This window comes from Cherax quadricarinatus, chromosome 91 (assembly GCF_038502225.1).
Source record: "Cherax quadricarinatus isolate ZL_2023a chromosome 91, ASM3850222v1, whole genome shotgun sequence".
In the NCBI taxonomy this organism is placed as follows: domain Eukaryota; kingdom Metazoa; phylum Arthropoda; class Malacostraca; order Decapoda; family Parastacidae; genus Cherax; species Cherax quadricarinatus.
Window position 1 is genome coordinate 8,396,361 of NC_091382.1, and position 12,229 is coordinate 8,408,589.

A 12,229-nucleotide genomic window follows, 5' to 3' on the forward strand; every position below is an offset into this window, starting at 1 on the left:
ACGCTAGGTGAGGGGGTTCCACACTGGTGATGCGTCCTCGAGGACTGATCTTACGTAAGTAGTGAATAGTGATTTACAGTGATGCTCTTTGGTCTTATCTACGCTCAGTATGGTATCCCCAACACTGGACGAAGACTGGGGGCCATTACTACTAGATGGTGAATCGAGACTACACTGGTCTTTGCTTTGAATTACCCGTACAGATTTAACGCCTCGTGAAATTCGTTCTTCCTATTCTGCGCTCTTGCATGAAATGAGATTGAATTTGAGTATTCTTGACTTAAGAAATCGTAATGACACGATTGCAAATAAACCATACCCCCGGCCGGGATTGAACCCGTCACGGCCACGCTAGCTGGAGATTCGTCTGTAAAAACTTGCATTTGTGGTCACAGAGGTGCCTGTGCTAACCTTCCTATGGTGTAGAAATATACCTAGTTGGATGAATCTTATTGTGGCTAGCTGGTCTAGTGGTTAGCGCGACGGGCTGGAGTTTTGAGACTCTATGACCGCGGGTTCAATCCCGGCCGGGGGTATGGTTGAGTATTCTTCTCTGTCCGTGCAGCCTCTACAGGTCCATGTGTAGTGTATAACTGAAGTATACCTGGGGGGCATTCCGGGGATCAGCGCCCCCGATGCCTGGTCCATGACCACTCTTCGTGGTGGTTCAGGGCTTCATCTTCCAGGCTATTGCTGTTGGCCGTACGCAAACCGACGTACGAACCACAGCCCGGCGAGTCAGGTACTGACATTAGGTGCCTGTCCAGCTCCTTCTTGAAGACAGCCAGGGGTCTATTGGTAATCCCCTTTACGTGAAGTAAAAGGACACAAGTGCAACTAATGTGACATTTTATTGTGGCAACGTTTCGCTCTCCAGGAACTTTGTCAAGCCGTTACAAACAGTACATGGACACAGAGGGTATATATAGGCTTAGAGTGAGGTGCAATACTAGTGGTAGTAGTAGTAGTAGTAGTAGTAATACAGTATGTTAGAACAAATAACTTGCTCATGAGTAAAGGATATAAAAGCTATTACTTGGGTAACATAAAAGCAGGTTAGACAAATATTTATATTGGAGACTGGATAGAGGCAGCCTGTTTCAATGTTCATTCTCTGTAATGTGCTTTGTGTATTATTAACAGGGGAGACTATGTGATGGCAGGGTTTGCTGTTTTCAGGAGGATTCTTACTAAGACTTCAGAGATGGTGAAGCTGCCTTTGTTTTGTTTAATTGTATTGGAAACAGCTATTAGTGAAGATTCAAGGCACTTGCGTCTGCGGAAAATAGTTTCTTTGATCACTAGTTGGGCGTCCCTGAACTTCATGAGATGATTGGTGGAATTTCGGTGTTGTACACAGGCGTTGTTCAAGTTATCGTTCCTACATGCGTAAATGTGTTCATTGAGGCGGGTGTCGAGGTTTCTTGCTGTTTTACCTACATAAATCTTGTCGCAGCCTCCACAGGGTATAGTGTAAACCCCTGCGTTGACTGGTACGTGGTGCTTGGATTTTGTTCTGGTTAGATCCTTTATCGAAGTGATGGAAGCGATGGCGACTCTGGTGTTAGCTTGTGAAAATATATCTCCCAGTATATATATATATATATATATATATATATATATATATATATATATATATATATATATATATATATATATATATATATATATACTGAGAATTTATTTAAGCACTATATTAGAGCTGAAAGAATCCTCGTCTGGTGGTATACTGGTGATATGCAGCCTTAATAACCCTTTGTGAAGTGGATAGACGTGAATGGTAACAGTCTACTCCAAATTACTCAACTTCGCATCATCTAATGACTTACAGGTGTGTGTTCCTGCACAAAGTTACACATAGGACATATTTACCGATAAGGCTCAGGTCACTGGACCTTGATCACTTTGCAATACACGTATGTGAAGTGGTCAACATCCATTTGTCGAAATGCGTTCTATAAATTTGTCAATGGAGTGAATTCAGTGTTCATTGATATCAAATTGCCTATTTTATCAATGGTACACAGTACTGACAATGGTACACAGTACTGACAATGGTATACAGTACTGACAATGGTATACAGTACTGACAATGGTACACAGTACTGACAATGGTACACAGTACTGACAATGGTACACAGTACTGACAATGGTACACAGTGTGCAAGAAAGGTATAAAATACCGACAATATGAAAGTTAAGACACATGTGCAACATCTGGATATCTTTATTGTAGACGTTTCGCCATCCAGTGGCTTTATCAATACAGATTCTAGGACATAATAGGAAGACAGTAGAACTATATACAAAAGATGAGGTAATCAGTCCCTCGGCCTTGGAGTTAGTGTTCACAGCATCGTGGTGGAGGAGAGTCTGGAGCAAAGGCAAGAAGACTGGCGTTTTTATAGGCGTCAGTGGATGGGACGGGCAGCAGACGAGGGCAGTCACTGGTAGGCGGGATTCCCCAGTGGAAGTAGGTCCTTCCCAAAGAGATGGGTTAGTTGCAGCAGCCGTGAAGAAGGTCTTGTAGATGTCCTCTGAACCAAGATTCCATGATGTTGCAGTGTCTGACAAGTTGTGCAAGAAAGGTATAAAATACCGACAATATGAAAGTTAAGACACATGTGCAACATCTGGATATATTTATTGTAGACGTTTCGCCATCCAGTGGCTTTATCAATACAGATTCTAGGACATAATAGGAAGACAGTAGAACTATATACAAAAGATGAGGTAATCAGTCCCTCGGTATTTTATACCTTTCTTGCACAACTTGTCAGACACTGCAACATCATGGAATCTTGGTTCAGAGGACATCTACAAGACCTTCTTCACGGCTGCTGCAACTAACCCATCTCTTTGGGAAGGACCTACTTCCACTGGGGAATCCCGCCTACCAGTGACTGCCCTCGTCTGCTGCCCGTCCCATCCACTGACGCCTATAAAAACGCCAGTCTTCTTGCCTTTGCTCCAGACTCTCCTCCACCACGATGCTGTGAACACTAACTCCAAGGCCGAGGGACTGATTACCTCATCTTTTGTATATAGTTCTACTGTCTTCCTATTATGTCCTAGAATCTGTATTGATAAAGCCACTGGATGGCGAAACGTCTACAATAAAGATATCCAGATGTTGCACATGTGTCTTAACTTTCATATTGTCGGTATTTTATACCTTTCTTGCACAACTTGTCAGACACTGCAACATCATGGAATCTTGGTTCAGAGGACATCTACAAGACCTTCTTCACGGCTGCTGCAACTAACCCATCTCTTTGGGAAGGACCTACTTCCACTGGGGAATCCCGCCTACCAGTGACTGCCCTCGTCTGCTGCCCGTCCCATCCACTGACGCCTATAAAAACGCCAGTCTTCTTGCCTTTGCTCCAGACTCTCCTCCACCACGATGCTGTGAACACTAACTCCAAGGCCGAGGGACTGATTACCTCATCTTTTGTATATAGTTCTACTGTCTTCCTATTATGTCCTAGAATCTGTATTGATAAAGCCACTGGATGGCGAAACGTCTACAATAAAGATATCCAGATGTTGCACATGTGTCTTAACTTTCATATTGTCGGTATTTTATACCTTTCTTGCACAACTTGTCAGACACTGCAACATCATGGAATCTTGGTTCAGAGGACATCTACAAGACCTTCTTCACGGCTGCTGCAACTAACCCATCTCTTTGGGAAGGACCTACTTCCACTGGGGAATCCCGCCTACCAGTGACTGCCCTCGTCTGCTGCCCGTCCCATCCACTGACGCCTATAAAAACGCCAGTCTTCTTGCCTTTGCTCCAGACTCTCCTCCACCACGATGCTGTGAACACTAACTCCAAGGCCGAGGGACTGATTACCTCATCTTTTGTATATAGTTCTACTGTCTTCCTATTATGTCCTAGAATCTGTATTGATAAAGCCACTGGATGGCGAAACGTCTACAATAAAGATATCCAGATGTTGCACATGTGTCTTAACTTTCATGGTACACAGTACTGACAATGGTATACAGTACTGACAATGGTATACAGTACTGACAATGGTATACAGTACTGACAATGGTACACAGTACTGACAATGGTACACAGTACTGACAATGGTACACAGTTTTGTAGATGAATGGTTCAGAGAACCGACATGTTGATAAATTAGACACATGTGCAACTCTTGGGTATCTTTATTGAGGAAACGTTTCGCCACACAGTGGCTTCATCAGTCCATACAAAGGAGAATCTTGAAGAATAGGAGGAGAATGAGGTAATCAGTCCCTCAACCTTGAGTCGATGTGGTCAGTCCATCAATCTTGAATAGAATACGGCATACGTGCTGAGAGGGAGCTTATAAACCGTTGGCAGGAGAGGTGAAGCAGTCAGAGGCAGTGTAACACTTATTCAATGTTGAAGTAGGTCGTGCCCAAGAATTAGGCAAGCGAAGAATTCCCAAGTATTAAGATCCCAAGAAGATGCAGTGTCTGACAGGTTTGTAGATGAATGGTTCAGAGAACTAATTCTTGGGCACGACCTACTTCAACATTGAATAAGTGTTACACTGCCTCTGACTGCTTCACCTCTCCTGCCAACGGTTTATAAGCTCCCTCTCAGCACGTATGCCGTATTCTATTCAAGATTGATGGACTGACCACATCGACTCAAGGTTGAGGGACTGATTACCTCATTCTCCTCCTATTCTTCAAGATTCTCCTTTGTATGGACTGATGAAGCCACTGTGTGGCGAAACGTTTCCTCAATAAAGATACCCAAGAGTTGCACATGTGTCTAATTTATCAACATGTCGGTTCTCTGAACCATTCATCTACAAACCTGTCAGACACTGCATCTTCTTGGGATCTTAATACTTGGGAATTCTTCGCTTGCCTAATTCTTGGGCACGACCTACTTCAACATTGAATAAGTGTTACACTGCCTCTGACTGCTTCACCTCTCCTGCCAACGGTTTATAAGCTCCCTCTCAGCACGTATGCCGTATTCTATTCAAGATTGATGGACTGACAACATCGACTCAAGGTTGAGGGACTGATTACCTCATTCTCCTCCTATTCTTCAAGATTCTCCTTTGTATGGACTGATGAAGCCACTGTGTGGCGAAACGTTTGCTCAATAAAGATACCCAAGAGTTGCATATGTGTCTAATTTATCAATGGTACACAGTACTGACAATGGTACACAGTACTGACAATGGTACACAGATACCTAGTGCTGTATAAACCTTGCTAATAGTTGCCGATAAATTGGTTTAGAAAGACACGGAAACAAACACTAGGACATATTAGAAAACGTTTCGGTCCTGGAACCTTGATCGCTTCTAAAAGAGGTCAAAAAGACAGTATTTATAGGTGGATAGTGAAGCATGAGTGTGTCTTATCCTACACTAGCCTAGCTTTGTAATTCTTGTGTCAGGTGTACACTTATCCTTGCTAGTACTGTGTGAGGCTGCTTCTCCAGTGTATCCACTGTGAAGTAATGTGTCGAAAGCATTTTTTCAGTGTGAGATGTTATGTGAAAGTTAAGACACATGTGCAACATCTGGATATCTTTATTGTAGACGTTTCGCCAACCAGTGGCTTTATCAATACAGATTCTAGGACATAATAGGAAGACAGTAGAACTATATACAAAAGATGAGGTAATCAGTCCCTCGGCCTTGGAGTTAGTGTTCACAGCATCGTGGTGGAGGAGAATCTGTTATGTGACACATTGGGAAACGAGGGGATGTCATGTGATACAAGTGGGTCGAGATGTCAAACTAAGTGATGACATAGCGCACACTCTTCACTATTTAAATTTTTTGGTGCCTTTTTAGTATTTCTCATTGATGTCTTGCGTCGTGTTTACTTCTTCTCGTTCTCACTTTCTATCGTTTTGAGTCCAAGATCGCGTGAGTCACGGCTATAACTGCAGCGGTGGCCAGAGGCTTTGACGTAACACTTCACCGCTAATGATCAACGCAAGGTTGTCCACAGCCCCCAGTCACCCTTGTTGGGTAACACACCAGAGGGAAAGTATGCTACAGCACATCCAGAATGACGATATTTAGCTGTGATTTGGCGCTTGCGGCCGGGGGCTGAATGCGGCTTGCCTGCGGTGAGGAAACTCTAGCCAAGACTTGCATTCCTGTTAAATGTCACCGTCCATCCTTCCTTTAAGAGATGGAACGGTGAAGAGCTGCAGAAAATCTGCATGCTGATAGTTGATGGCCCGGTGGCCTGGTGGCTAAAGCTCCCGCTTCACACACGGAGGGCCCGGGTTCGATTCCCGGCGGGTGGGAACATTTCGACACGTTTCCTTACACCTGTTGTCCTGTTCACCTAGCAGCAAATAGGTACCTGGGTGTTAGTCGACTGGTGTGGGTCGCATCCTGGGGGACAAGATTAAGGACCCCAATGGAAATAAGTTAGACAGTCCTCGATGACGCACTGACTTTCTTGGGTTATCCTGGGTGGCTAACCCTCCGGGGTTAAAAATCCGAACGAAATCTTATCTTATCTTATCTTGAGTTTAAAACCTATCTACTACACGAGGGTCACTGAAAGCTGCGTGTTCACTACCAGTCAGGTATACGGGATTAAAGCAAAATCTACGTGAATACTGAGATATACTCCCCGCCAAGTGTACACGGAAGGGCGCATACACAAGAAGGATATATATACATTGAGGGAGCATACGCAAAGTGGCAGGCCGATTCCCTGGAATCAGCCTGGAGTCTCGTCACTCTCTTCCAGTCCTTAGAGAAACTACTGTGCTGGTCCTAACAGTGTCACTCTGCTTTTTAAAACTATATGCCAAGTCTTTGACAAATAATAACTAGTAAATACCTTAAGTTAGGTTAGGTTTGTCAGAAAAAAGGACAAGCGTTCCTAATGCAGGTCTTAGTCATATGATGACCCACAACTGGCGTTTTTGGTCATCTGACCGAGGCCTTCCACTGGCTTACCAGTCCACCCCTTTAAAAATTATAGCTGTAGTAAATACCTCTGCTCACCCATAAAAAAAATAATTGAAAAAATCGAAATATGCTTAATAAAGTAATTTATATAAAAATAAAATAATCTGAAGCGATAAATATATTGGAAAAAATTTAACCCAAGTAAATAATAATAATTCAAAAATATTGCTGAAGATTAGAATACATTAATTATAGTTATAAATATAGTTATAATTATTGTTATAAAATGTTAGTGGTAGAAGCTGACACTTTAATGTTTTGATGAAGGTTGACTTTCTGATTTACCAGGCTGTTGGTGACCACCTGTAGCAATAAAAAAAGATAGTTTAAATATGAAAACATGGCTCAACTAGTAGCGCTAAGGGACGGGGTTCGGTCTGCTAATGAGTGGAAATGCTGGGCATGTTAACTTATACCTGCTGTCCTACTCACCTAGAAGTAGGTACCTGGGTGTTAGTGGACTGGTGTGGGTGGCATCCTGGGTGTTAGTGGACTGGTGTGGGTCGCATCCTGGGTGTTAGTGGACTGGTGTGGGTGGCATCCTGGGTGTTAGTGGACTGGTGTGGGTGGCATCCTGGGTGTTAGTGGACTGGTGTGGGTGGCATCCTGGGTGTTAGTGGACTGGTGTGGGTGGCATCCTGGGTGTTAGTGGACTGGTGTGGGTGGCATCCTGGGTGTTAGTGGACTGGTGTGGGTCGCATCCTGGGAGTTAGTGGACTGGTGTGGGTGGCATCCTGGGTGTTAGTGGACTTGTGTGGGTGGCATCCTGGGTGTTAGTGGACTGGTGTGGGTGGCATCCTGGGTGTTAGTGGACTGGTGTGGGTGGCATCCTGGGTGTTAGTGGACTGGTGTGGGTCGCATCCTGGGTGTTAGTGGACTGGTGTGGGTGGCATCCTGGGTGTTAGTGGACTGGTGTGGGTGGCATCCTGGGTGTTAGTGGACTGGTGTGGGTGGCATCCTGGGTGTTAGTGGACTGGTGTGGATCACATCCTGGGTGTTAGTGGACTGGTGTGGGTGGCATCCTGGGTGTTAGTGGACTGGTGTGGGTCGCATCCTGGGTGTTAGTGGACTGGTGTGGGTGGCATCCTGGGTGTTAGTGGACTGGTGTGGGTGGCATCCTGGGTGTTAGTGGACTGGTGTGGGTGGCATCCTGGGTGTTAGTGGACTGGTGTGGATCACATCCTGGGTGTTAGTGGACTGGTGTGGGTGGCATCCTGGGTGTTAGTGGACTGGTGTGGGTGGCATCCTGGGTGTTAGTGGACTGGTGTGGATCACATCCTGGGTGTTAGTGGACTGGTGTGGGTGGCATCCTGGGTGTTAGTGGACTGGTGTGGGTGGCATCCTGGGTGTTAGTGGACTGGTGTGGGTGGCATCCTGGGTGTTAGTGGACTGGTGTGGGTGGCATCCTGGGTGTTAGTGGACTGGTGTGGGTGGCATCCTGGGTGTTAGTGGACTGGTGTGGATCACACCCTGGGTGTTAGTGGACTGGTGTGGGTGGCATCCTGGGTGTTAGTGGACTGGTGTGGGTGGCATCCTGGGTATTAGTGGACTGGTGTGGATCACACCCTGGGTGTTGGTGGACTGGTGTGGGTCACATCCTGGGTGTTAGTGGACTGGTGTGGGTCGCATCCTGGGACAAAACTGACCTAATTTGCGGGAAATGCTCTGCATAACAAGTAGCTTTCTATATAGTAGTATGTCATTGATGTCAACTATATATATATTTGTGACTTAATAAGACCCACTGTTGTCAAAGAATCACATTACACTGTATTTCTCTCGTTTAAAAAAGTGTGTAGTCCCCTTACACCTGATTCTTAGGTTCACCTGGTGGAAATCAGGTACCTGGATGCTAGCAGACTGTTGTGACTGGCACATGAAGGGATATCCAATGCCCCAGAAGGGAAATTATCTATCTTTTGCTTCTCCAATTATCCCGAGGTTAATAATCCCTCACATAAAGCAGAATCTCGATATTTCAAATAAATATATATATATATATATATATATATATATATATATATATATATATATATATATATATATATATATATATATATATATATATATATATATATCTCAGACTTGTTCCATTTACAAAGTCGTGGTAAGCTCCTCTCTTCTATGTGCGAGTTATTTGTGCACAAATCTGAATATTCAGTCACTGATGTACAACCCGTAAATCTGCTATCTCTCTCCTCCCTATTTACTGCTAGGTGAAAAGGGCAACAGGTTTTCAGAGACTTGCCAATACATGTTTAGACCCGCCCATACATGTTTGGACTCGCCCATACATGTTTGGACTCGCCCATACATGTTTGGAATTCTATCCCAGATCGTTTCCGTTGAAAGGTTAATGATTTATCACTAAATTTCAGGTCAACTACATGTCTGACTCGTTTACCCTCTTTTGTTATGCTATATCATCATAAAAAAAACGAAAAGGCACAATACCGTGACTGGAACAATACACAAATAACCCGCACGTAGGAGAGAGAAGCTTACCACGACGTTTCGGTCCGACTTGGACCATTTACAAAGTCACACTCATCCATGTGACTTTGTAAATGGTCCAACTCGGACCGAAACGTCGTTGTAAGCTCCTCTCTCCTACGTGTGGGTTATCAGTGTAAAATTCTCATTCTCTATAATAGGATTCCCTTGTGGTCTATCAAATCTCCATTTCGTATATAACTTTACTAATATTTCGTCTGGATACCCTTTTAACCTACCAAATTACACATCCATATATACTTGCCTATCTATTTGGTCTATTCATTTTATATCTACTCATGAAGAATCCATTTTTTTCAGAATTTCCACCACAAATTAAATTTTCTGAAAGTTGCAACATATATAATTAATACTCTAATATTAGAGAATACAATATTACATGATACTATGTGAATAACAGCAATACCGTGAATTACAAGTCATTATGATCATCATAATGAAGCCATTATATTTAAGCCCTGTGAGAGGTTCTTGATGCAAGGAATTGGATCTGTCAGCCTATTCTTGAATTTTTCTTCTCCGGACACTGTATAACCCCCCCTTGGCTCAAGAATAATAATAATAATAATAATAATTATAATATAAACAAATATGGCTATATATATATATATATATATATATATATATATATATATATATATATATATATATATATATATATATATATATATATATATATATATGTCGTGCCGAATAGGCAGAACTTGCCATCTTGGCTTAATAGCAACGCTCATCTTGCCATATAGGACAAGTGAAAATTTGTGTATGCAATAATTTCGCCAAAATCATTCTGAACCTAACGAAAAAATTATATTTGATTGTGTTTGTTTAGTACTAAATTATTGTAAACGTATTTAAAATATATTTAGTTGGGTTAGGCTAAAATAAATTGCTCTTGTTATAATAAGGTTAGGTAAGTTTTCTAAGACTCTTTTGGTGCAAAAGTAAAAATTTTTACATTAACATTAATGAAAAAAATATATCTTTAAACGTATAAGAGAAAATTTCAGAAAGGACTTAATTTTAAATGAGTTCTTGCTAATTGACCAGTTTTACATATTCGGCACGACATATATATATATATATATATATATATATATATATATATATATATATATATATATATATATATATATATATATATATATATATATATATAACAGCTAATTATAGTAATATTTTTTACTAATTATTATTATTATTATTATTATTATTATTATTAAAGTTATTAGGTAACAGCATTTTAACACTACGTAATTTTTAAAGGGGTGGACCGGTGAGCCAGTGGAAGGTCTCGGTCAGATGACCAAAGGCTCCATTGGCTGGTCATCATATGACTAAGACCCGCATCAGGAAACACTTGTCCTGTTTCCTGACGAACCTAACATTCTAAGTGACATCAAGCGTCGTCATGACATCAAAACCTCACTTGAAGTCACCCACAAGACTTTGACTTCCCTGCTGAAAAATTCTAACCATTGTTTTTCACGAAATGCACCATGAAATGGGTCATTTAGTCCCCATGTGTACTCATGAAGACCCACATATTACTGGAGTTTAATTTTCTTAAATAAATTCATATAGACTTGTGTGTTTCTGTTTCTGTCTGTAGTAAACACGTTATGTTTACGTCGTTGACCAAACAGGAGCATTAAGCCTAATACATAATGGGAGTAGACATAATGGAGGTAGACACACACAGAATGGTGCATGTCTGTGTATGTATACAATATATTACACTGAGAGTTTAAACTGATTAAACTAGATGGATGTAGTGTAAACGAAATGGAGGCGATATATAAGTAGAGTGAATGGGATGTTATTGGGAATTCACTGTCATCTACCTCTACCCCCGTCCCTCACCCTATAATCTACCCCCGTCCCTCACCCTATAATCTACCCCCGTCCCTCACCCTATAATCTACCCCCGTCCTCACCCTATAATCTACCCCCGTCCCTCACCCTATAATCTACCCCCGTCCCTCACCCTATAATCTACCCCCGTCCCTCACCCTATCATCTACCCCCGTCCCTCACCCTATAATCTACCCCCGTCCCTCACCCTATAATCTACCCCCGTCCCTCACCCTATAATCTACCCCCTTCCCTCACCCTATAATCTACCCCCGTCCCTCACCCTATAATCTACCCCCGTCCCTCACCCTATAATCTACCCCCGTCCCTCACCCTATAATCTACCCCCGTCCCTCACCCTATAATCTACCCCCGTCCCTCACCCTATAATCTACCCCCGTCCCTCACCCTATAATCTACCCCCGTCCCTCACCCTATAATCTACCCCCGTCCCTCACCCTATAATCTACCCCCGTCCCTCACCCTATAATCTACCCCCGTCCCTCACCCTATAATCTACCCCCGTCCCTCACCCTATAATCTACCCCCGTCCCTCACCCTATAATCTACCCCCGTCCCTCACCCGATAATCTACCCCCGTCCCTCACCCTATAATCTCCCCCCGTCCCTCACCCTATAATCTACCCCCGTCCCTCACCCTATAATCTACCCCCGTCCCTCACCCGCTAATCTACCCCCGTCCCTCACCCTATAATCTACCCCCGTCCCTCACCCTATAATCTACCCCCGTCCCTCACCCTATAATCTACCCCCGTCCCTCACCCTATAATCTACCCCCGTCCCTCACCCTATAATCTACCCCCGTCCCTCACCCTATAATCTACCCCCGTCCCTCACCCGATAATCTACCCCCGTCCCTCACCCTATAATCT